The sequence below is a fragment of the Pieris napi genome, chromosome 12 (genome assembly GCF_905475465.1).
Source record: "Pieris napi chromosome 12, ilPieNapi1.2, whole genome shotgun sequence".
Taxonomy (NCBI): Eukaryota; Metazoa; Arthropoda; class Insecta; order Lepidoptera; family Pieridae; genus Pieris; species Pieris napi.
This window is the reverse complement of record NC_062245.1, coordinates 11790197-11803694: the sequence shown is the minus strand read 5'-3', so window position 1 is coordinate 11803694 and position 13498 is coordinate 11790197. Positions and strand designations below refer to the sequence as shown.

Here is a 13498-nt window from a genome sequence, read left to right as displayed (position 1 = left end):
CCAGAAATCTCGATCAAACTGAAATTTTGGAAATTTCTCCCATTTTCAAAATAAATATGACAGGTTGCAACCCCACTGTAATCATGACAACTCAGGTGAGAGAAATTTAAAAGCTATGCCTAGGGAATTCCCCTAAATTCTTTCTGTAGGTTGGCAGTGTCGTCAATTTGACGGATCACGATATGTGCGTTTTAGAATTCGAGATTGGATGCATTTATAAGAAAGAATTAATTAACACAGTTTTTCGAGTGCCCTGCAGTGCACAAAATAGCTTAAGTAGCTTAGCATTTTTAAAGTATTTGTATATTCATATTTTTATTTGATAAAACCTAATCAGTTTACACAGCAGGGGGCCCCATTTTTCAATTTGCCCCAGGGCCCTTGGTTGCCTAGCTACGCCACTGATACATCCCTTAATTTTCACTCCTTAACGATTCCACGATTAACCGCTATTTTTTAATATAGCAGATAGTTATTTTTATTGTACTAAAATAATGTTTCTTAGTAATAATATACATGGCAAAACAACGTCAGCCGGGTCAGCTAGTTTCCTTATAATATATAAATATTACTATTCAATATTCATAGGCGAGTGGGGCCCGTCGTCTCGCCTCTGCTACGCTCTTCTTGCGCGTGACGCATCATCTTACTGCAGAAATCGTCCAGTTGCTTCTGAAGCTTCTTAATATTTCGGGTAGATGTCGAAGATAACCGTGTTGAGAGTTGCACGGTTGAATCCAATAGTAACCTGGGGAGCGTTCATGTATTACGTAACGCAATTTGGGGGGAGGGAAGAGTCTTTTCAAACGTTACAGTGCGTTACATGGGCGGGAGGAAGCCTCAAAAATCTTTAAAAATTGCGTTTAATTGTTTCTTTGTTTAACATGATTGTGTCTTTAATGGTCACTTAAATGTTACGTAACGTTTAGGGAGGGGAGGGGGGTACATAAAAACGTTATGGTGCGTTACATGGGGGGGAGGGAGTTTAAAAATTGCGTTACGTAATACTTGAACGCTCCCCTGCAAACAAAACGTACTGCTAATAATATGTGTTATTAATAATGTGTTTATTATATGTTTGAAGGTTGCATTCTACTCGGTACCCGTAAAACTTTACTAGTGCATTTAAACTATTAAAAGAAAACTTCATTTTATTAATTTCGCGATAATATTTCCAAACACGCAAATTACGGAGCAAACAAAGGTTTTGCCAAGGACACGGAAGTATCGTAAAAACAATGTCAGTCAAACATTAACATAAATTTCGTTGTAGCCAATAAACTATTTTCTTTTTAAAAACTTTTCACTGCAGAAGGCTTTACATGGCACGTGTTTTGTGTTTCAAACGCGACACTTCAATTGTATTTTTTAGTACAGCCCTGCGATTCTGTAACTCACTTTTCGAACTCACACAGCGGTTTTCGCATCGACGGTCGCTCTCAAATCATGCGAAAACCGCTGTGTGAGTTCGAAAAGTGAGTTACAGAATCGCAGGGCAGGATTTACGATATATAATTCAAATTAATCCTACTACGGCTAAGTCATTTGTGTACTTAAAATTAGTTGAGTGAAAATGAAAAAAAATTAAAAAGTAAAGCAAATACTTGGCTCAGTTTCTCGGATGCGTTTAATGACTATATTAATTATCAGCTTATTTAAAATCTTTCAACTAAGGTATTTGTCGCTATCTGTCAAATTGTGTTTAGGCTTAGGTTTCCTAGAAAAGCGGTGCCGTTAACTAACGGCCGTCATTTTACGGTTGCTAATAACGACCGTCTTTACTTTTTAACATAATGAAAAAAAAACAAACATTTTCGCTCGTCCAAGTCACGTTTCCACTCATTGTATTAATTAAATATGGACACCGCTACACGCGAAAAACGTTGAACTAATGTTTATCACTGCTATGACGGCCGTCATGCAAATGACAGCACCGCTATTTGACGTTACGGTGCCACTCAACGTTCTCTAGGAAACCTACTCCGATGTTATTTATAGACAACGTATCGGTGACGTCACCCAACGATACATTACGGCCTTTAGATAACGGCACCGCTTTTCTAGGAAACTTAAGCTTTACTGACTTAACTTGACTTAATGTCCTATGATCCCTAGATGGGGTAGAGGGCGTTCCTCAGTGAGTTCGGTGTTGGGCCTCGTTCTTCACCTATTTTTTATATCATTTTTCTTAATAGACAGCGAAAGAAATGCCTTAATTATCTTTTTTTATAGAACAGGGTGCAAACGCGTTATACTCGAAAAATTGTTACGCCATGGCTGTGAGAATATTTAATCACCTTCCTAAAAATTATAAATCGCTGCCATATAATGTTTTCAAGGGGAAGGTGATTAGGTTTTTGAAGTCACGGTGCTTCTATAGCGTAACTGAATACTTAGAACATAAGTTTAGAACATAAATTTACGTATGATATGATATGTACAATAATATAATGATACAAATAATATAAAAACTGACCAATTCATATGACTAATACATAATGTAAAATGTAAAATTCCTTTAAATACAAATTTGCGCGCCATTGTGTGTGGCAGAATATGCGAACTTATGATTGTACCACCTGACACATTTTTGTACCATATTCTTGCAATAAATTATTATTATTATTATTATTATTACAACGGGCAGGAGGCCTACCGGATGTTAAGTAATACCACCATAGACACTTACATTACCAGAAACCTCTCAAGTACGTGGCCGGCCTTTTAAGAATGGGTACGCCCTTTTCTTGAAGAACTCTTAGTTCGGAAATACTTATATCCTATATACTATCCTATACCATCACCTCACTTACCAAGTCTTTCCGGTTCTCTTTCCCTGTAACTCTGGCGGGGTATAGCCTCGCTTCCACTTTCCTTGCGGTATCAAATCAAGCACCTGTTTGGGGATAGAGTTGGAATATTTTCTGTATGGGCTATTCATTTCCACGTTAGAGTTTATCTCGGGCCAGTAGATACCCAGAATGCGGTGAAGACAGTGGTTGACGGAATCTTGGAGCTTTACGCTTTAACAAAAAGAGAAGGTACTTTATCTATAACGGTAATTAGACTGATTAATTAAATACATAAAATCATGCTAGATCTAGCATTGTAGGTTTCATTGCCTGATAACAAGTTGTTACAAAATACATTACGACCATCTTTTGTAAATGGCGCACAATTTGTGGTTGTGAATGAATCAAAGTAAAGAAAGTGGAAAAATTCAGTAAACTTATTCAGATAGGCTTGAGACTGAATCGAAACTTTGTTTACAAAAACTTTTTCTAGTTATTGTTTATTACGCTTGGTTAGTAATTACGTAGAATTTCAGCTAGTATTAAATTAATATTTTTGTTATAGTACACGGGTCAAACGGGCAGGAGAAAGTTATACCGCCGCGCCGCCCATGGACACTCGCCAGGTTTGCAAGTGCGTTGTCAGCCCTTTAAAATGTTGATTGTCCGATACTAAACTTTTTCTGGTTTTGAAGAACTTACATACGAGTAGCTCTTGTAGACTTTCTATTTTAAATAAAAAATACTAAAGTTTTTTCAAGAACGACATTATATAAAAAATACTTTGAAGAACGACTACGCTTGAATCAGCTATTAATTCCTACAGACTTTCAATGACAAAGAGCTCGGGAGTGCGTTGCCGGCCTTTTAACCTTATAAAATATTGATTGTTCGCTAATCTTTAACATTTTATATTGTTTAAGAACTTACATAGCTCCTGTGGACTTTATACTTTTAACAAAAAATACCAAAGTTTTTTTCAAGAACGGTTGGATCTATTAATTCCTACACACTTTCAATGCCAAATTGTCGCGAGTGCTTTGCCGGCCTTTTAACCGTTTAAAATTGTAATTGTGAGCTAATCGTTAACTTTTTCTGGTATACAAGAACTAGCATAGTTCCTGTGGACTTTTGAATAAAAAATACTAAAGTTTTTTCAAGAACCTACTAGACTACCTTTGCTCTTTCTACGTAAAAGCTGGCAAAGTTTTTTGAGAATAATTAATGCGCTATTTGCATCAATTTAAGTTTTTGCAACGATAACTTTCATATTGCGTGCTCCTAACGATGTAGCTAAGTTGAACGCAACACACATTATGTTTAACTTAGCTTTACGTGACAGTTGCTAAGTTAGTAATAAATTTTAGACTTATAAAGAAAAACATTTCTATTACTTCATGTTTAAATTAGTTCAAAGTACGTTCCTCGTAAAAATAAAAAAATGCGTGCGTACAAAGTACACATGTCAGAAGTGAAACTTCTTTGACAATTATTTTTAAGTCTTGTTCATATTTATACAAATTTAAAACTTAAGATTTCCGAGACTTGGACGAAGGGAAAAAGGAAGATATGTTAGGAATTTAATGAATTAATTGTCATTAAAATATTAAGTGTCGAAAATTAATACAAATAATAAATTAAATTTATTTCTTCGATAATAAAAACACGTGGCATTTTAATTTACAATTCGTCATTTGAGATTTCAATAAATTATTTTGCATAAAATATAAACTACTAATATTTCTAAAATTCTCTTTACGAAATTTTAATTTTAAAAATAGAATTTCTATAAGGTAATTATCCCTTCTTAGTCTCTCTAAATCGGTCTCAATCTCTCTCTCCCTTTTCTTCGACAAAAACCCTGCACATCTTCGTGACGTTTCATCCGTAACAAATTTTACCCTCATGCGCCTAAAGAAGTTTCACTTCAAAAACAGATTTTATGACTTTCATTGAATTACAACTACAGATATTTTATAATATCTGTAGTTGTAATAAGTAGATTTTTTAACAGGGTAGCATGTAAGCAGGAAACTCACCTGATGTTAATACTGCCGCCCATGAACACTCTTAATGCCAGAGGGCTCGCGAGTGCGTTGCCTGCCTTCTAAGAATTGTTACGCTATTTTCTTGAAGAACCCTAAGTCGAATTGGTTCAAAAATACTTCAGCCCTATTCTTCACGATGCCAACTCACTTATTTATAAAGTTTATATGTAAACATAATACAATTGACATTATTAAATTAAAAGGAAAGCTGGCGGCCTTTTCGCTTTCGAGCGATCCAGGCAAGTTTAGTTTTAGTTTATCAAGTTACTTCTGAATATCACCCACCACCAGCTGTATTCAATCATTGTAAAGCGGTAAAAGTGGTTTATCAAAAGAATCCTCGAAACGTAATATTTACCAATGTTTTTCCTTACATTCATTATTTTAACCTTTTATTAAATGGTCGGTGTTTTGACCTGATGGATTGGCCATGACTTCACGTATCATTAACATTATTGTCTTTCCTATTATTCTTTTCCTTATAAACTCTTCACAAAAGAAAAATTAATATAAAAGTTGTTTTTACAAAAAGTGATGCAATTTATAAAAAAAACTATTTATGATTCGAACTCATCGTCACCATAGTAATAGTAGTCCGCGTTTTATAAACAGGTCAGTACAATGTAGAAGTCTTAAGTATTATTACTTATAATCGGTAAAAGAATTAAAATTGTGATAAAATTATAAATTAAAGTGATTTACGTGACTACATACACTCATTCTGAGGCAATACAACTTCTTGATACAACCTTTTGAGTTAATAAACCTAGTGTAATGAATATAAGTGCTGTCTATATCTCGGACACACGAACATAGTGTCAAAACATTATAGACACTAAGACTGTTAATGAACATTACCTTAGTTTAAGCTATTCACTAGTATTGTAAAAAAATCTAAATAATATTACTTATTAGCCATAATTATTGTATAGGCTAGATTGTAATTCATGTAAAGTCGTACTCTCTTTTGTGTACTGTATTCTAGAAAAAAACAGTATTTTTATATTATTAGATTAAAAAATTGATTTATTTTCATTTACTTTTATACAAACTTTATCCTGACAATATCGAACTTACAGGCACTTAAATGAAATTTAATTGTCTGACATAGTCTGTATTTATACTTAAAAAAATAAAATAAATCAGTGGCGCTACAACCTCTTTAGGTCTAGGTAAAGATTTCTGAATCTGTTTCAGGGTCATTTTTAATTGTAATAGGCAAGTAGGTGATCAGCCTCCAGTGCCTGACACACGCCGTCGACATTTTGGGTCTATGACTTGTCGGTTTCCTCATGATGATTTCATTCACCGTTCGAGCACATAGAAAGAAAGTCCATTTGTGCACAGCTGAGAATGGAACCTACGACCTCAGGTATGAGAATCGCACGCTGAAGCCGCTAGGCCAACACTGCCAATAGGTACTGCACTGTATACTTATACGGCCAAAATTAATAATGTATCCTCAATCTATGATTATAACCAATCTTGGACTGATTCATATCTAAAGACCGATCTCCAATCTGCATGCCAATAAACATTTCTGCTATCCGATTGTTTATTTGACAAAAGATTGACAGCAATCTTTTGCGTGATCCTTGCCTCTCGACCGCGTTTCGTTCAATGCAATATGTTGTGTTCAAGCATACCAAAAGTTCGTGTTTTTGGAACGAAATAAAATAAGTAAGACTTAGGGTCTGTTTCACAATGTATGGATAAAGTAGCAATTAGCTATGCAACGTTTTGTTTGTTTTTTTGTTACGAACAAACAAAGTTACAAAATTCTATAGAAAAACATAGAACCTTAACCTTTTTGCTGGTCATTTAATATTACTTGTAACGAAACGGGCTGTCATTTTCATATGGTATTATTGTTTGTTAGGTTATTGAGTATTTTAGTACATATTATTACAAATATAAATTTTCTCTGAGTAGTTTGTGTATGTTGTTTTTGTGATTCGAGGTTGGTTCTTTAACTTAAAAAAATGTCTACGCAAAAACGTGAAAGAAGCGTCAATTTCAGCCGGGAAGACGTTGACCTTCTAACTTCGCTTGTTGCTGACCATAAAAATATATTAGAAAATAAAAAGAGTGACTCAGTCACCTGGCAGGAGAAAGAGCAGTGCTGGAAGACGCTGGAGGCGCTGTTTAATAGCACAAGTGGGGTAAACTTTCGCAGTGCTAAAGCTTAAAGAGGGCTACAAGAAAAAGGTCTGCCTTGATACATGCTGAAACATATCGTACAGGAGGTGGCCCTAGTGCTGCTACTCCTCTTACCCCCTATCGAGGAAAAAGTCAAAGACATGATATTGTTGTCTGTCGAAGGAAATGAAAGTCAATTGAAAGGAAGAGCTTCTAAATAAGATGGGCATTTAATGATGAAGAAAGAGAGCATAAAAGAGAATTCTGGGCCATAGAAAAAAATATATTGTTAAATAAATTAGAAAAATAATAGATTTTGTGCCTGGAGCGAGGATGTATTGTATTAAAAATTTGTATTTTTATTTAAATAAAAGCATTGAATTTTTATTTAATTTATCTCAAAAATGTTGTAATTTATAAAATATTATAGTAATAAAGCAAAATAATCACTTATAAGATTACTTCGCAAAATTGCATTTCCCACGTTGTCAATTGCGCTTTGATCAATATCATCAGCTTGTTCATCTACTTGTTGCAGTAGTTCAAAATGTTCATCTCGCATATCAATAGCAATATTGTGCAACACTGCACTATCACGGCTTGTACACGAGATACTTGAAGCGAAACCTTTTTTGACAAACCGATTATGGGGAACCGATTTTTTCCAAACACCATATTATGTCCTTTCCACCACATTTCTGCTTCGTATTTGAGATTCGTTATAAAGATGTTCTGCTGGAGTCTTGAGGTTTTGCAGTGGAGTTAGTAGGTAGTATCTATAGTAACAAATATTTTTGGTTGTAGCTAATATTTAATTTTTTTTTACAAAAGTTGATGAAAAGATGAAACCTGCAAGAAGTCATATATGATAGACATCACTTTGTGTAAAAGTGTCTCCAAAGCTTCTTTTGTTAACCTAAATCTAAATGTGAATTCGGCTTCATTCAGGCTCTGGATATAATAAAATCTTGTCTTCTTATGTCTTCTCACAGAAGTACGTTGTCTTCTTCCAGCTTCAGAATTACTATCCCAATCGGATAATTGCATTTAAACTTCCAAATCACTATCACTAGAACTGGAAGATGACGAAGATGAATAAATTTCCCCAATGAATATTAAGTTAGGTCGCAATCCCAAACCCAAATCATACCAGTTTCACCGATAGCAATCCGAGATTGATTTGGCCAATCGAAGCAACAGTCAAAATGGACAGATAGGTTGTTGGCATGAGTAAACATTCATTTTCATACAGAGGGCAATCTTCAATCTCTTATCCGCCCTCTGAACGATTGGTTGAATAATTAGATAGGTATCTCAGTCCATGTATTGAATATTGGCATGCTTTTCTTTAGAAATGGATTGAATTGTCAGTCTATGACAGCTAAAATTGGATTGATATTGCATATTGGTTTTGGCCGATAATCGTTTTTAATAATAATTTTTGATGAATTTGTTAAAATAGTACACGGCCGCGGCTCGGAAATAATGACAAGAAGTTTTTTTCACTTATTTTTATTAAATAAAGTTACAAATGTAATAATCAAATAACGAGTGTGACGTCTTGCAAAAATCACAAATTGAATCCTTCTGGGAATGCTTTCCACGATGTCTTTAACTACTTTTTCAGGAATACGTTCCCGGTCTCCCGCTAGATACTATTTAGCTACCTGAAGTGTTCTGGAGCAGGTTACACTGATTAGAACATCCTAGACATGCTTAATTGGATTAAGGTCAGGACTTCGAGCTGGCCAATCTAAATGACGGATCCCAACTAATTCCCTTATTATGATTTATTGATTAACTATAGAAGATTATTGGCGTGATACAAAAATATGTGGGAAATATGTATTACAATGTCACCCGTATGTAACTACGATAATGTTTTCTAGGTTAAATCGAGTTCCTTGAATTTTTCTTACATGTAACAATTTCGAAAAACCTTAATATGCCAAACAGATACGTATAATTACTTTAATATAATACGGTCAATAAAATGTATTAACAGCTTTAAATAATTTATTACAAAAATGCGACGTTTGAGGGCATTTCGGCAATTTTGGTCAATATGAGACTGCCGTGAGTGGAGCCCTCGTCTTCTCACGCGCTGCATGATCAACAGCCAAAAACCTATCTGATGGGGGCCGAATGTGACCCGAACGGCTTAAATAGCTCACATGGGAGGGTGTAGCAAGAACAAAATGTATGACTACAGTACTACACTTCATTGAAATGTAGGTTCCAGATTCTGCCGCGAAATTGATATAATCTGCTGAATTTTAACCCATGAATCCTAAGAGGTAGACCGTGGTCCGTACGTGGGGAACAGCGCTTAAAAACCTATGAAATTTTCATTTATGAAATATGTCATTCCTAGAAATTACTCTAAATCTAAACTTGATACCCATTTCCAATATTTTAAAAATAAATTAAATTGAGTCCTTTTAATTTTTTTCGCTGATGTTTTGATGATTTGAGCCAACACAGTTACGATTTCAATTTATAAATAATTTATCTAAATCTCGTAATTTAGTGGCACTATAAGTCAATGTTGAAATCGCTATAGCTAGACGAAGCCTGCAAGCTTTTTTTTTAATGTGATAAACGGGCAGGAAGCTCACCTGATGTTAAGTGATACCGCCCATGGACACTCACATTGCCAGAAGGCTCGTAAGTGCGTTGCCGGCCTTTCAGGAATTGGTACGCTCTTTTCTTGATGGACCCTAAGACGAATTGGTTCGAAAATACTTCAGTGGGCAGCTGTTTCCACATAGTGGTGGTCCGCGGCAAAAACTGCCTTAGAAAACGCTCAGTTTTGGAAGGACGGACGTCGAGGTGATAGGGATGGTATTTTGTATTTTGCCTTGACGTCCGATAGTGAAACTCAGCTCAGGTATTAGACCGAACAACAAGCGTTTAGTAGCTATTCATTTATTGATCTAATTTTATTTCCTCAAATAGGTAGGTCATCACTATCGTCAGCAAAATGTGTGAGGACAGACGATCAGACGAGCCAGAAAACCAACAATAAGATGTATTAATAAATACAACATTGACAAAGACCGCCAAAACACCTGGCGGCTGGCCAAACAGAAAAAATGTACGCACGTGCTGTACTACTGCGATTTAAGCTTTAAACTATGCAAAAAGTATGGAAAAATTCTGTTTTTTGACAGCGTCGTTAGGTGACAAATGAACATCATTATTAATTTAACAAAAAAAATGCTCTTAGAGCCATTCTTATATTCAAGGTTGGCGAGCATCGTGCCTTCTTTTAAGAGTTTCTGAACAGTGTATACGACAAACCAGACATTGTTTCTTCAACCATCTGCAACTCCCTCCGCCATTTTTGATAGAATCGGTATTTTTGGTGTTACGTAAGATGTGTTCATAATACTGTATCTGTTACCCGTCATGAGCACTTCTTGTTCTTCAAAAACTGTTACACTAAATATAAAAATATAACTTTACCTAAATTACAACGCGATTTTTTTATTATTACAGTAGATTTAACATTTTATTATTTTTTTTTTTTTACGTCAAAAAAATCAAAAGATAAATGTAATTAAATTTATCTGTATAATTAATGTAGTGTTAAATCCATAGATCCGAAATGGGGACAGACAATGAAATAAATATATTTGTCTAGGCCTGCGCAAGCGCAACGACACTTCACGCATTTGCAGGAAATCTGCGCTCCTGCTATTTTTAGCGCTGCTATCTGGCTCGACGCGACTCAGACGTTCTCTCGTAATAATTACAGCTTCGTTTATTTTATGGATATTTAATTGAGCTCAAAGAATAACATAGACTTTATTACTGCTATTTTATACACAGAGACGAGTAGGTGGTCAGCGTCGCGGGAGTTACAACGCACTAATGTTATAATAAATAAAAGTAAAGAAGATCCATGCTCGCCAAACAACCCGAGCTGACAACTAAGCTTCTAATCAAATTCTTCTTAACTCAAACTCAAAATAACTTTATTCATATATGTAACCAAGTACACTTATGATCGTCAACATTAAATTTATATTTATTATCAGTTCTCAAGTCAAGGACGTAGAACGAGTAAGAAGAACTGGGAAGAAACTCTCCGCCACTCTTGGTAATCAGCAGCCATAAATATTTGAACTGGAATTTTGACTAGATTAATTAATGTGTAACGAGACCTTTGAATTTATTCAGTGATAATTCTCTAATTTCGCTTGGGAGTTTGTTGTTAAAACGAATACAATTTTCATATAAGGAGTGGTTCTGGAGCTTGGATTTGTTCTTTTTAGGGTATTATACTGGTGAAAGTCACCATTTGTTTTAAATTGTTTATATTTTTTGTACATGCAACAAGGCTTCAAGAATATATTGACCAGATAGTTTCATAATATTTAATTCCTTAAATTTATTGCGTATCCCTTGGGGAAACACAACAAATACCCCGAACAGCCCGCTTCTGTAGCACAAATATGGATTGAACCTCCTTATATATACTTCTGCGAGAATACTTTTAAAAAATAACACGAATAATAATTTAATATAGATATTCATTAATTCCGTAGTGGGATGTTTTATTTTATGTAACCCATTTGCCCCCTGCAAATGGGCAGGAGGCTCATAGAGTTATGTGATAGTGCCCCTTGCCACGTGCCTATAGACACATTGCCAGAGGGCTCGCAAGTGCGTTGCAGGCCATTTAACTATTGGTACGCTCTTTTCTTGAAGGTTCGGTGGGCAGCTTGAATTTCGTATTCTGCCTCACCGTCCAATAATTAAACTCAACTACAGGCATTAACAGTTTCTCTGAACAATCTCCGTTGTAAACGCGGTAGAAGATGCAGAGACACCCCACATCTCTTCGCAACACCAAGGGATCAAACCGCTCGGAAAGTGACTGGTCGTTGACGATTCGATGTTATTAGCCTTCGATTAACGATCCATCACAATAATTCTCAACCAGAACCGGTAGTTAAGATTAGTGCGTTCATACAAAAAAACATTTTAGCTTTATGTGTCGAGTTCATTCAATAGATTTGAAAATATCCATGTCTATTCCAATTCTATTTTGAGCGAAACCAAAATCAATAAATGAGATATGTGCTGATGTGCACGTTATATATAAACGCAATTACATAAGTCGCACTTGACTGTATTCATCGAGAAGTCGGTCAGCTATAGTTTTTAATACTTATTCAACATACATTAACAGCCTTCGTTTGTATAGGGTTCCTTATTAACATTAATTTGGTCAAAGTCAAGTCAAAATCATTTATTCATATAGGTAACACAATGTAGATTTATGAACATCAAAAAAGTAATATACATAAAATGCTTCGAATTTTACATTTACCGCCAGTTCTCAAATCAAGGGCGTAGAACGGAAGAGAAGAACTGGCAATGAACTCTCCGCTACTCTTTTTTTTATCTTTTATTGTTTTACACAACGTTTGTAAGGAGCTGCAACCATTACACCATGTCCCACATGACATCTTATGTAATAAATAATAATAAAATAACTCAAAAACAAAGATTTGTCCTCTATCACCAGGAGGCATGGTGAAATAGGAGCACGCACTTACATTCTCGTGGGAACAACACGCAAGCTATTGTCAACTCTGAGGATGTATCTTCGAATTTAGAAGAATATAACCTATTTCGGAGCGAGTCTACACCAGCTTGCCGGTACGGTACGGGAAGTAGCACTTGGCCCGTATCGAATCCGCCTGTGAAGTTTTTCGGTAGATGGACTCTAATGCAATAACAGCGGATAGCGGTGGCGTAATTTTTACATTTGTTTTTAATTTTTTTTACTCGATTTTTCTATAATGCTGGTATAGGTGTCGAAACCGCTTGTCTTAGACCGAAAATTGACGTGTATGGCTAATATGAGAAGAAAAACAAAATCCACAGACATAAAAAGATGTATCTGCTTCATACTTTTTTTAGAAATTAAATATTACTTACTAGATTTAATTAATTTGCTAAAAAGTAAAAATTAAATAAAATGAATGGCGATACACGCACAGTCACACCCTAACACACAGGTTGTTTACACGTAATGAAGAATTGAAATTAATTTTTATTATACAATCTAATCTAAATGGCTTAAGTAAGACAATGTATGGTCAAACATCACACTATACTATTTACATCTTGATGCTCTTTGGTTATTTGAATCAAGCAAGTAACATTAATATAGACATTAAAACATTATTAAAAGTTTGTGAAAGATCATTAAACTTACCGAATTAATCTTGTATTATAGTTGATTTTATTTCGCAAAACTGAAATGTCCAACGGGGCACGGCAGCTACTGTCACGCGATTGCGACAAAACAAACTTCATTCTTAGTTACCGTTGTTATTATTACAAATATCATTATTACACTTTAAACAACTATAAAATACCTTATATTAAATGATAACCTTATAATAATTAACTTAATATTATTAAAAAAAATATGAAATTACTGTTTCATACATTAATTATGTATTAAACAAATTAATATCAAAAAATATTATTTGCAAT

General features: G+C 34.8%; 1 long non-coding RNA gene across 1 annotated transcript; it reads right to left on the bottom strand.

Moving 5' to 3' along the window:
- Positions 1-410: 410 nt before the first annotated feature.
- Positions 411-13399, bottom strand: LOC125054534. The gene is made up of 3 exons (XR_007117722.1): positions 13215-13399; positions 2814-3023; positions 411-748 (listed from the first exon to the last, which is right to left on the bottom strand). It is a non-coding gene; the product is annotated as an uncharacterized LOC125054534 (long non-coding RNA).
- Between the last annotated feature and the right edge of the window lie 99 nt (positions 13400-13498).